Here is a 10,768-nt window from a genome sequence, read left to right on the forward strand (position 1 = left end):
AGGAGTGATGTGGTTAATCTTCACTGCTTTCCGAATGTATACCCTGTTTCTCAGATTACCTAAATAAGTATTTGGTATTAGCCAATATATATCTCTTTGTTGTCTTCTTCACATCCTACTTTCCCAACTCTGTTTCATTTTTTTAATCACAGTGATATACGTATTATGAATGTCACTTTCATAATACCTAATCTAGCCTGGTATCAGAATAACCTCCTTTAATTTTTATGTTCTTAAACATTGTTTCTTGTCCCTTTTTTAATATAAAAAGGAGTCAATTGGCAAAAAGTTGAAGAAATTCACATAGTAAGTTCTCTGTTTTGGCTAGTGTCTCTTACTATAAAGCACCAACTGCTGAAAAGAAAAAGGGCTGGCAGGAAGGGAGCTTTTTAGAGAAACCTGAATTTATTAAATAACATTTTCTGCATTGAAATGGTAAAAAGCAAATCTCTGTCCATTGAAGGTAGAGTCCCCTTTTCTTGTTATTTTAGCTGTAGATTCATTATCTTATTTCTTTTCTGAATTGAATTGCATAAATCCATTTACCTGCCCATGATTTTAGTCTAGCCAAATCCATGTGAATTTTATTGCTTCCCTATTGTGTATTTGTTGATTCACCCTTTTTGTGTGATCAGCACATTTCATCACTTTACTGTATTTTCCTTCTTTCAGGTTTATAAGGTGAACAAAATCAATACTAATATTACGGTATTTCACACGTCGGCTCCTTCCATTTGGATCTGCTCCTAGTCAGTAAGTACAGTCTGATTCTCCTATGTTAACTGGTTTTTATGCACTTAAGCACCTCATCTACTATATCTCAAGTGCTAAAGTGAACACGCAACAATAATTTGTGGCATTCTTCATTAGAAGTCAAATATTTCTTCCAGTAAGATCTCCAACAGGCTGATCAAAAAGTTGTGTAAGCGCTCTAGAAAGCAAACAAATTCAGAGAGATTATCCCTAGAGGTTACTTGTAAAGAACAGGAGAGCACTCTTATCTGCTGCCTCTTTGTTCATTCTTGTCTCTGTGTTACAAGGCACTTCACTATATGACAGGACAGTTTTTTAGCTGGTGAAAAGTTATGATGATATTTGTGATCCTTGAAAATGATTTTGTGATTTTAATATTAAATGTCATGGTTAAATGCATGCATGATGATCTTTTGTAATGATCAAGCTCAAGATACTCTATACCAAGAAGACAATCCCTGATATTTGTGCAAAACCAGTAACTTTGACTTCAAATGAGCAACAGACTCTGGTAACTCCTTGCATTGATCACTGAAGAAACTAGACAAACAACATCTAACTGCTGGTTTTGCTTTCTCCAAAGCAGACCCACCCTGTTCTCCAAAATATTTACCATCAGTATAAAAATAAACATTCTTACAAATTCATAAAATATCACATTGCAGCAATGCCAGCTATGCCATGTTTTACATGGTATTTAATGAGAAGCCTACATGTGCACCTCCATCTGGGATGAGATTCCTTAGTCAATGAGTCTATGAAGAAAGAGCTTGTGAAAGAAGGAGGTAGATCTAAGTATGTGCCTTTCTTTTTGCTAAAATTAACAAAAACGTTGAGCATGAATGAATATGTTCCAGGGAATTTTGTTTTGAACAAGGACTGGACCCTGACAGGACAGTTACCTTTAGAAAGGGCGATTGGTCTCACTGTACCAGTCATTTTACAAAAAAAAAGTAATGCTGAGGGATAGTCTAACCCTACAAAAAAAGAGTTTCTGTAAACAAGACAAACTGTAGAAGCAAGGGGAGGGAAGCATCAAGATGTGAAGTTAACTGTCTAGAGTCACACCATAAGTAAATGGCTTTAGAGGAGCTTTATTTATGTCCTTTGAAAAATAATAATTTTTAAGTGACCCTTCAAAAAAAGCTAAGGTTCATATCTTCATGAAGCCTATGCTGCTATATCCAGTGGCAAGTACAAATCAAACAGAATTTCTGCAGTGCCTTTGACTCCACAATAAATTCTAGACACAGAAGGGATGCTATCCTTTTATTTCCACAATATGAATGTTCTCTTCCCATCTATTTCTAGTTGATGTACTTGTGTCTGATATTATTGGGACTGTCCATGGGCAAAAATGTCTAAAACAACTTCTCATGTAAAATATAGTGCATGATGGGCTGGTCTACTTATTGCAAGCACTATGGGCTGAATTTATTTACCTCTAATGAAAGAAGAAGAAGAAAGTCTGTTCTTCTGCTTCAACAGAAGCAGTTCTCTGCTTACAGCTGTCTGGCTTTTGGTATTTACCCGATTCGGTTTTTTAATGCATTATTATTATAAGGTGAGTTTTTCTTCTGTGTCATTATTTCAGGATTGTCTTCAAGGTCTCTGGAAAGGTAAGAAGCAGGATAACAGCAAAAAGCCCATTCTAGCCTTGTATAAATGTTTGTCCTTTCACAATAAATATTCTTATGCATATTGTTCTACCTCTGAATTGTGCACTTAATTGTGTTTGTCAGCAGACAGGACAAATTGGGGTTTAAAGGTGCATTCAGGTTTTTCCTCTGCAAAGTCTCTTGGCTGTAAGGAATGGAAGCAATGCCTCCTGCATTTTGCAACACATTTCAACTGAAATATCTTCGTCAGTCTTCTTTATTCTCTGTTTCCTAACATTCCATCAAAGAGGTGGATTTTCTCTCCTCATAAACCCATCATTCAAAACTGCTATATTCCTCCATCCAGGAATCATCAGTGTCAGCGTTAGTAGAAATGAAAAGACATATGGTCATCTCACTGAAACCGTCTCTTAGCTTAGTAAACCTTATGGTGTCCGTAACAGATTCTGTAGGCTGGATTCTCTGTTGCTTTTCCTTTGAGTAGCCACAGATGCTTATATAAAATGAATGCTCAAAATGATCTGATTTATCATCCAGTTAGGATAAATGTCAAGGAGTGCAGGGCATTGTGAAGTCAAATATTTCTGATTTCAGTGAAAATGAAGAATGTTTTTTTTTCTGGGTATAATTTCCTTGAAGTCCCATTCTTAGTCAGGAGATAAAACTATAAATAATTAAGATACTGCTTTTCATAATTGCATAATGCAGAATGTTTTACATATTTTTAAACTGGAGTACAGCCACCATCATAATTTTCTGTGCTCTATTAATTTTCCACTGTTGCCAAAGTGAGCAAAGACCCTGCACTATCACAGAGTACCTCACTGTGGAAATAACCACAAACTAATTTACTAATTTTGTGGATCTCAAGATATTTCAGTCCAACAGAATTTCACAAAGGAAGTAAACACAAACTACAGTGTAATATGAAAAACATTCAGGCTATATTTTAATGGTTGCAGGTAGATTCATACTAGCAGTCCTCAAACAGATTTTGATTTCAAAATTTTCAAAGTAGACAGGGGAATCTGTGAGTTCCTATCTCTTACAAATCCCACACTGCTCTTTACTTAGCAAGTAAATAACAGTGATGGAGACCAAGAGGAACACAATTCACTGGGAGTGTTTTTGTGAGACAGCAGTAATGAATTCTTCCTTTTGAGGTGCATTAGTGATTCAGTTGCATTACTTGCTGACTGTACCTTAAGACACAAATTAATTTCTTTTCTTCCCAATGCACTTAGCCATGTATCCATGAATCAGCTGTTTTGAGATTGTAATCTGATTTTGGTGCTGGTGGTGAGGAACACCTCTCCCATTTTCATATCAACTGACCCATCTCATACACTGCATGGAGTTGTGGCTCTTTGGTAAGAGGCAGAGGAAATTAAATTGTTCAGATTAAAGTAGACTCTTACTAGTAACATGTCCTGTGAGTGCCTTCTGCTCTCTGCACATAAAACATGCAGAAAAGACAATTCTATATGTTTGAAAGAGAAAAAAACCCATAGCCTGAAATAGCATATTCTTTCATTCTGAAAAGCAATCATAAAGGCAGCTTCTACGAGTGTAACATGTCTGTTAAAATGTAAATTGTTTGTGACTGAAGCACCCTTCTGCAAAGATACATCACCTACCTCTTCAAAAGAGCTACTTTGAAACAAAACTGTACAGATACCATACCTCATTGTAGGCGAGCCTATAAGTGAGTCTTTAAAATTATCTCCCATGATTTCCATAGAATTCATGGTAGATTATATTCCTGGTTATGTTATTTGTAGTGCAGATTACTGGAAAGTTGATTTAGAAAATGTAGAAATGTAGAAATGCAATGAATCTGAGTGGAGTGAACCTGCCTTCCCCCCAAACAGCATCAGAATGGAAATATTTTAACTAGCAATTTGATCCTCCCTTTCGGAAAATTCGCCAATGCAGATTCTCTCTAGATGGCAGCGGAGTTCTTTCACTGATGGATCTGCTTCCTTCCCCCACCCTCTTTCCATTTCTCCTGGAGACTCATTTTCAGCTATACTGCAGTATGATTTAACAGGGCTTTGATACTGTGAGATGTTGGCAGACACAAATCAGACTTTATTTTCTAAAAGGGTAAGATACTGCTTTTTCAAAGACAATTAACACTTAGGGCAAATGAAATTGGGAGAGCTAAAGGTCAATTAGCAGAAGATGGCCACAAAAATCTTTCTGGTTTACACAGTGTTCATCTAGGGATTGCAGATCACTGGGAAAAGAAAGGAAATAGTAATTAATTTCTTTTCTTGATGGTTACCAATAAGATAGCTTAATACAGCTTATCTGGTTTATTTTCAGTCAAGTGTGACTGGTGCTAATAATCATTCTGACCAGTCTGAGACTGTGTTGTTTCAAGGCACTGTACCTCCATCACAGTAGTTGCAAGGCTGTTGTGGCAATTTATGCACCAGACAAATGTGAGACTATAGACTAGCTTTAATACTTCAGGTTTGGAGCTCACTTAATAAGCTCTTTGGTAAAAGAAATATTGTAGCTGGGCAGTCCAACCATTAAACAAACAAGGGCATGGAAAATGTGGAGAGCAAGTGCCACTTTTGCCATTATTCATCCTGTTTAAAACAAACAGGTAACTTTAACGTTGGCCTTTGGAGGTCTGTAATATTGCTTGATTGGCTTCCCAGCTGCTGACTTCTCATGTACTACTGTTTTACAGATCAACAACTATGGATTTAAAGATTTAATCAGACAGGGCTTCAGTGCTGCTTAGATTTATTGGCCTTCATGTTACTCATGTGAGTCACTCTAACATCAGTGAGGCAACTCACCAGTGTAAACCACAAACAACATCTAAATCCTTTTGAGATCTGTGCCTTGTTTATAAAAGGAGATTCATGTCAAGAGGGCATATAGCTTGAAGGAACCTTTAAGAAAAGTAATAATAACCCCAAATTAAAGGACTGTTCATGACAAAGAGAAGTTGCAGATTACTCTCTTTGTCATTTAATGGTGATTACACATGGAAATGGTCAGACTTGACTTGAATCTGTGCTTTCCACTTGCCTTTTTGTGCCAAATAGCTTTCCAGACAAGAGTAACACTCAAGATTGCACAGTTCATTTCTATTGTTTTTAAAATAACTCTGCTGAGTTTAATAACCTTTCCTTTTTTGAATAAAGAGTTTCTGTTTGCAGTCACATGAAAAGAAAAAAAAGACAGTGCTACAGGCAGCAAGAGATTATTTCATGCCTACCTACTCAGTGCGGTTTTACAAGAGCACAAGAGCCAGGCAAAGCACATAATGAGCAAAGCTAAATTATTATTTCGGATTCTGAATGGGCCCTTAATGTGTGGGAAACTATACTGCAAACTAGTTGTGTGTGGCACTTGCATTTAAGTAGTGATTTATCTGATAGCTGTCATCCCTGCCTCATTTCACTGAGACAGCAGGGAAAGGAAGTAGAAAGCACCAGACCTAGAAGTTGTGCTCCCTTGTTTGCTGCTGTGGCATAGAGACAGACCTCTCTCTAGCCATGAGTTTGTGTGTGTAGTGCACTAATTGTCTACCCTTACCTACATGCAGCCAACAATCTTTAAAAGCGCAGCAGCCCTGCTCTTGAGCAGCAGGCACCAAGGCACAGTGCCTAATTTGTTTCCTTGAGTTTACAAAGGGAGCAAGGATCAAACGTGGAGCTCCTGTTCCTATAGCTACAGACTGTATCCCACTTTAATGATATATGTAAACTTTTGTTATGGCAGTGACTGTTAGTGTGGTGATGCTTAACCTAGTTAGAGAGTAGAGAGGCTGCAGGTACATTTGCCTTGCACAGTCCAGTCCAAAGAGAGATTTTCACTTGTAAACATGGCAGCCGTGTGGGTGCAGTGCTTTCCCTGGACTGACTCATGCAGTTGGAAAGTAGAGAGGTACCTACTATAGCATGTATATTTTTGTGATTTGTCTTCAGTAGCAAAACACTTGACCAGCTTTCTGGGCAGGGTTTTATAGCACATGTAAGCTATATGTTGGTGTGGAGTCATGCCTAGCTGACATCTTACTCTGATTTCATGTTTCTCTAGTCATATCTACTTGTCTTGCAAAGAAAACAGGGATTCAGGATCTTTGTTTGGAATGCCCAGAAAAACTAGACAGGTTCACTGTGCCCGCACAGTTACTGTGGAATACCCACAAGTACTGTGCCTACAACTGATCTGCAAATGCATCATAACACAGTGCAAGGGATGCATAGTGAAGAAGTCACATTTATCTTTTTGTCCAGGAAAAAAAGCCAGCTCTGCTGAGATGGCCTCAGGTTTGTTATTGCACTGACCATAGAGCAATTCTGGGGAGTGGTCCTTGGGATGTGAACCATCTCACCATAGCATCCTTTCTGTTGGCCAAATATTGGGGAGCAAGAAATTCCAACAGAGTGTGTCCGTAGACAGATGGAGGGAGATATGCCTTTCCCCAGCTAGCAGAATTGTGAGACTGATTCCCCTCTCTCCCTTTTTTGGACTTACTTTTGTTCTCCATTGAATGAGATAGGATCTATACTATGCTATTAAAGAAAAAGGAAATTTGGATGCAAGTTTTGTCTTTACAGCTTTAAGTTGGTAAGCTTGTAAGAACAGCTGTTCTTTATTTCAGCAAAATCAGGAAATGCAGAGATGAGCAAGAATAAAAAAAAACCCTGGGTGATCAAAACTAGTCCCTAAAGCTTTGTTTGTGTATAATGTCTTTCCATCTGAGCTAGCATCTGTTGAAATCAATGATACCTCCTTTTCTCTGTTTTTTATGGAAATAGCTTCAGGCAAAATTTGCAAGGTATATTAGATCACAGTTTCCCAGTGTGTAATGTTTTAGGGAACCCACTCTCGCTCCAGCATATAGAATGTGCAATCCATTGTTATACATGGAGGAAGCAAGTGAAAAATAGATAAACTACAAGCTCTTATTTATTTGGGTTTGCTGTATAGATTTAGCAAATATTAAAACATGAAACCTTTCCTTATGAGCTGATGCCATGATTCTTTTCAGGCCATCTACCTGAACAGATGCATAAAAACTGACAGCTTTTCGGCAGCTCCAGGGTGGCCTGTGATCATTGTCATTTAAGACTGTTCATGATCCTACTTGTGAGCCACTCAGATCAATCAGAAACCTTCAGAAACCATGCATTTTATTCTGAAATACCAATAATCAGGTAGCTGGAGAAAAGATTTATGAGAAAAATTAAAGTCTTTAAAGAGTCAGTCAGTAACGTATTTGTACTCTCTGCTGCTTTGATCCCTGGTGATAGTAGACCAGAGCCATGAACATGTGTTTACAGAATATTTCTAGTATTTCAGTATTTCCAGTGGATTGTAAGGAAAGCGTATTTAAAATGAGAGAATTAATATTTAATTACTATTATTTTGATAGAGGGATTATTTTGAAATTGACAAGGCTCACTAATTCATCTGCTCTTCTGGTTGGAAGATATGTCTTTCATTTACCTTCAGGCTATGAAAGAAACAACATTTTGGTTTCTTGACTTCCTTGGAATCTGCTCTCTTGGGCCTCTTGCCTATTATAAATAGGATTATTGGAAATGGATTCCAATCGATTACTGGAAATTATTTTCTGGGGCTTTTGTTAGACATTGGACTACTGTGACAAGGTCAATAGGAATCAAAAAAGCACACAGAATTAATATCTCTTTTGCTCATTGTTTGTGTAGCTAAGAAAGTAATTCAAAAGGTCTGTGAGGGTATTTCTTCCTGGAATGAAAAAAACATGGCATGAGGATAAAGAAATCTAATCACCTGTCTCAAGGCCATTGTTCTATTATCATGGAGCTAGACAGAAGTCCTATAGTGTTAGAAACCCCATGGAAACATGATAATGACATTGGCAACACAGGTTTTGTCAGGACTGGGATAACTATGCATTCCCAGTCTTTCCTTTTCATGCAGAAAGACCCTGAAGAGTGGTTCTTCTGGAAGCTTACTTGGTTCTTCTGGAAGTTACAGGAATCTGAGGCAGTACAGCTTTGAGGAAGGAGGTAGAGAACATCAAGAATTGAAGGTGACTGGTGTGTTTGTGGAGGAGGCTTCCTGATAGAAAGCTTATAGTAGTCTTCTTTCCTTGGACAGATCTAAAAGAAAGAGAGGAGAGACTTTTTTTTTTTAATTTTTCTTTTCAAGTTTTTTTTGCAGACCAGCCTGAAAATGAGAAGGGAAGAAAGTCCGATGGGGAATTTAGCTGAAATATTTTGTCACACTCATCTGATGCAGCAGCCAACAGACTGTGGTTATCTGTACTGAATATGAATGCTAAAGGGGCACTGAATATCCTTATCCAGTATGAAGTAGGATTTGAACAAATATAAGCTGTTTCTTTGGTTAAAGCCAGACCCAGAAATGCTTCTTTATCCATGTGGAAACCAACTCTTGAAGTATGTATTTGTTCTGTAACCAAAAGAACCCCAAAATACTATTGGACTTTGGAACAGTTAATTAATTAATCATGAAATTGAGTTCACTGTGAGCCCTCTTTTTAACATAGCCCTAAGTTTCATGTGCTTCAAAAGTGAAGTAAAATCCTGCCTCATTCCATTCCTAGTGTCAAACTCAAAACAGTCATTGCTATTCTTGTTGCACTTGCAAAAATATAATTCAAAGTCTTATTTTGCAGTTCCTGAGGGAAGCAGTAATACTCAGGTTTTAGTTTATTATTTTCTTTTCAGCAATGCTTAATTTAAGTGCTGATGAAGCAGCATATATTGAATGATGCTGGATTTCTCTTATGTAATTCATGCAGTATTTATATCACATTTCCTATGCAAGGAGTTTTAAGTGAGGAATTAAAAAATATTTGTCAAGCAGATACAGTTCGGTTTTCTGAGGGTGTAATATTATGTTCCCACACTGTCGAAGAAGTGATCAATGGCCTTCTTTCTCGACAAACTTTAGAAAATCTGCGAGATAGTCCATTTGTGTTACTCTAGGTTGTTTCATATTTCATCATGTGATTCTAAACATTTTTTTTAAAGAAGGAGCTCTTTTCTTCTGTTTTTTATATCATAAGGAATAATGTGCAAGAGAATATGGAGTGTGCCAGAGTCCTTTCAGATTCATCATTTCAATATTTCCTTCTACCATAATGGTTTAATTAGAGTAGTCTTCTTTTGGTAAGGGATTTGTATATCTTTAATGAAACTGAAGAGCATGAAGTGTGGTTTCCCTGCTTTTAAATGAGGCTACTTTAGAGAAATAAAATGAGAAATGAATAAATTGTTGGAGTCACAGTACATGAAATTAAGAGAGCCCTTGACTATATTGGCAACAAGTTTTTTCTCTAGTATTTTGATGACCATAGAGTGGTTGCAGGCTAACTGTGAAGAGATTTTCTTATTTTGGTTTATATGCCTTATATTGGCTACAGGTTATTTTGAGGAATCCATGGTCCTGATTCTCCAGTTGTTTTAAGACAGGTCTTCTGTATACAGAAGTAGCTGCTTGTTGATTTCAATGTACCTGCTTGCAGACCTACATAGACCTTTGTCTTTTCCTGTATACAAAGAACTGCAGAATCAGAGCCATTGCTAGGATTTTTGAAAATTTTCAGTGTGGTTGTGAGTTCCCAGTCCTCTGTAGAAGATCTAGTGCAATGCAGTGGGGTCAGCTAACCTTGGAGGGCAAAGACCCACCCAACCTCTCTCTCACTCCTCCTCCTCCCCTGCAGGACAGGAATTAAAAACAAATAGGATAAGAAAGCTCATAGGTCAAGCTAAAGACCACTTAGCAGCTACTGTTGCAGGAAAAAGAGACAACTTGAGAAAGACTAAATTATTGCCAATTTAATAGATAAGAGTAGTGAGAAACAAAGACAAACATTAAAACAATGTCTGTCCTGCCACATCTCTCCTTTACATTTTCTACCCCTACAGAGCAGCATGGGACAATGAGGGGGCATGTTATGTTCTGAAAATTTTCCTTTCAGAAGTATTTCTCATGAATAACTCTGCATGTTATGAAGCAAGTTGATATTTTAATCTAAAATGAAGATTGTTTTTAAACAATAAAGAATTCTTTTTTTAATTTCTCCACAGCAGACTTGCTTAAAAATGGTCACTATAGAGGCTTTCTCCTGCAAACTGTGCTTTCATCTAAATCAAAATGTGTCACCGAAATGTGCCATTTTGAATTAAAAAATAAAATTAAAAAAGGAAACACTCAAATTGAAGTTGCCTGTTACTTACGCATTTTGTATTAGAAATCAACTTGGCATCTATGACCATGTGCTTAATACCCAAAAATCAGGGGCATACAGGGCTTCGTGGCTGACTGGAGGTCTGAGTACAGCAGTACTGTCATACAAAATGGTTCCCTGTGTGCTTTCTTTGTTCCTTCTCAGACATGGCACACAC

At 37.4% G+C, this 10,768-nt stretch overlaps 1 protein-coding gene across 1 annotated transcript in view; it reads right to left on the minus strand.

Annotated features, from left to right (window-relative positions):
- SCLT1 (sodium channel and clathrin linker 1) overlaps positions 1 to 4,189 on the minus strand; it is a 364,373-nt gene extending 360,184 nt beyond the window's left edge. The window contains exon 1 of the mRNA XM_064651522.1: positions 4,056 to 4,189. The gene's annotated coding sequence lies outside the window, so the exon portion shown is untranslated. The remainder of the gene's footprint in view (positions 1 to 4,055) is intronic.
- Between the last annotated feature and the right edge of the window lie 6,579 nt (positions 4,190 to 10,768).

Source organism: Pseudopipra pipra, chromosome 4, assembly GCF_036250125.1.
Source record: "Pseudopipra pipra isolate bDixPip1 chromosome 4, bDixPip1.hap1, whole genome shotgun sequence".
NCBI lineage: Eukaryota > Metazoa > Chordata > Aves > Passeriformes > Pipridae > Pseudopipra > Pseudopipra pipra.